A 2,433-nucleotide genomic window follows, 5' to 3' on the forward strand; every position below is an offset into this window, starting at 1 on the left:
ACGAAAACATGAAAATGTATATATAAAGTGTGCTCAATAATTGACATTTGTATAATAAAGAGCTTAAAAGTAATATTTTTTCATAATAATTTTATAAATATTAATTTTATTATTTGTGCAATTTTTATCCTGGAAGAATTAATAATTGAATGGTGGAAAGCCCAAACATAGGTCCAAGAAACCCAAGCCCAAGTATGAGTGCTAATTCGTTTCCCGTTTTACTCTGAATAAGGTTCGGTATTTTGGGTATATCTTTCTCTATAGATGTTGAAATTCGATAATTCTTGAATATATGGATAACTAAGAGATAGGTCTACAATTCATCTGTTGATAACTATTTCTAAATCAATATCTATCAAAGCAAAAATTGGGAAATAAGACACGGGTCTGGACTAAGCAAATTGAGGAGCTTGGCAGCACAATAAAAAGGAAAATTTTGACCAAAAAGGGGGACGACATCGAGAGGTTATTTTGGCATTGTTTTCTCAGTCTTTCACAAAAGAGAAGAGGGGGGAATGACATTCAAGTGCGGCTAAAGCTTCAACAAGGTTAGAGAGGATCTTGATCGATGAGTTTTACTTGTTATTTTACTTTGATTCTTTGAGAGATTTCAGTGTTTAATTTTATCCTTGAGAAATTTCTTTTATTATTTTGATAAACCCATAAGTTATATTCTTCAAATTTCCATATAAGATTAGTCGTACTTTTTTTATGTGCAATTTTTTAGAAAATAATTGATTTGATAGATTTATTTTATGGGTTGATCCTTGACTGCAATACTATCAATCTGATATATTGTCATTCTTGGGTAGCTTGTAAGAATAAATCATTATGTTTTCATTGAAAATTAATTCTCTCAGAACAAATACTTTTGTTCTTGTCGTTGGTTTCAAAGTTATATTTTTCCGATTGTTTGTTTGGGATGCGAAACTTGCAATTGAGTAATAAATAGGAATCAAAGTTGAGACCAGTTAAGCAAATCGATCAAGTGAATCTCGAAGCCTTGTTCATCACAATACTACTTTTCATCCTTTAATCATCATTACTTCTATTCAAATATTTTTTATCTTCTTTTTATTTTTAAAAAATCATTTTTTCTAGGTTATTTACCCTTAGCGATAACTCCTTTTGTTAGTTTAATCAGGTTCTCTATGGATTCGACACCTAAAGCTACGCTTCAACGACCGCTTAGCCAAGGGTAATAATTTTGGGCGAGACACAAAATTTGGCACCATTGCCAGGGAAGCCAAACCAACAACTAAGTTTGAACATTCTTTACTTCTCTTTTATTTCCTTTGTTTGTTTCATTTTCTTGATCTCATTTTCCTTTTCTTCTTTTTGTAAGCTAAAAACAATAGGAGCTTAGGGTGTATGAATAGACCAAGGGACAAAAGAGGGAGATTCGCTAGAGAAATACGAATAGACCCACCACCACTCCCTGAAGAAGAAGTAGCATCTAGTTCATCCTCTGATTCTGAAATCATGAGTCAACACAAGGATAGCCTTGTTATGTCTTTAAAAGACTACCTGCACCCCACCTAGACAACCACACCATCATGCATCATGTTCCCTCTGTATACACCACAATTTGAGTTCAAACCTAGAATGATCCAACTCTTGCCTAATTTCCATAGATTAGACAGTGAGAATCCATATGTACATATTAGGGAATTTGAAGAGGTAGTGGCCACCTTCCATAACCGAGCTGATATTGCAAATATTGTTAGGCTGAAACTTTTCCCTTTTTCCCTGAAAGAGAGAGCTAAGAGTTGGATATACTCTTTGAGACCGAGATCCATAGGTATATGGGCAGAGATGACGCAAGCTTTCTTTAACAAGTACTTCCCGCACCATAAGACCAACAATCTTAAGAAACAGATCTCAACCTTTTCTCAAAAGGATAGTGAAACCTTATACCAAGCCTAGGAGAGATTCAAAGAGCTACAGAACCTATATCCGCACCATGGGTACAAACGTTGGAGGTTAGTTAGCTATTTCTATGAGGGTTTAACCAGCAGGGAGCGCCAATTCATAGAGATAATGTGTAATGGGGAGTTTCTGCAAAAGGATCCTAAAGAAGCCATAGATTACCTAAATGAGTTAGCTAAGAAAGCCCACATGTGGACCAAGCTTAGTGCTATGTATTGATAGTACTAATAGGTCACGTCCAACTGGGATTTACCATCTTAAGGAGGAAGACAACCTCAATGCCCAATTAGAAGTTGTAACTAGAGAACTTGAGGCCTTAAAGATGAGAAATAATAAAGTCACACACACGATTGCTAGGGTAGAAACTCAAACTTCATGTTTTGTCTGTGGGGGATTGGATCACTTAGCTCAAGATTACCCAACTTATGGTGAGATGAGAGAGGTTTATGAAGAACAGTGTACCCCTATTCAGAGACCTATAACCCTAGCTGGAGGAACCATCCC

General features: G+C 35.5%; 1 non-coding gene across 1 annotated transcript; it reads right to left on the reverse strand.

Moving 5' to 3' along the window:
- Positions 1 to 1,863: 1,863 nt before the first annotated feature.
- LOC148860755 (small nucleolar RNA R71) lies at positions 1,864 to 1,970 on the reverse strand. The gene has a single exon (XR_016095165.1). It is a non-coding gene; the product is annotated as a small nucleolar RNA R71 (small nucleolar RNA).
- Positions 1,971 to 2,433: the final 463 nt, after the last annotated feature.

This window comes from Nelumbo lutea, chromosome 4 (genome assembly GCF_056320005.1).
Source record: "Nelumbo lutea isolate HS-2025 chromosome 4, American lotus-T2T, whole genome shotgun sequence".
NCBI classification, from domain to species: Eukaryota; Viridiplantae; Streptophyta; class Magnoliopsida; order Proteales; family Nelumbonaceae; genus Nelumbo; species Nelumbo lutea.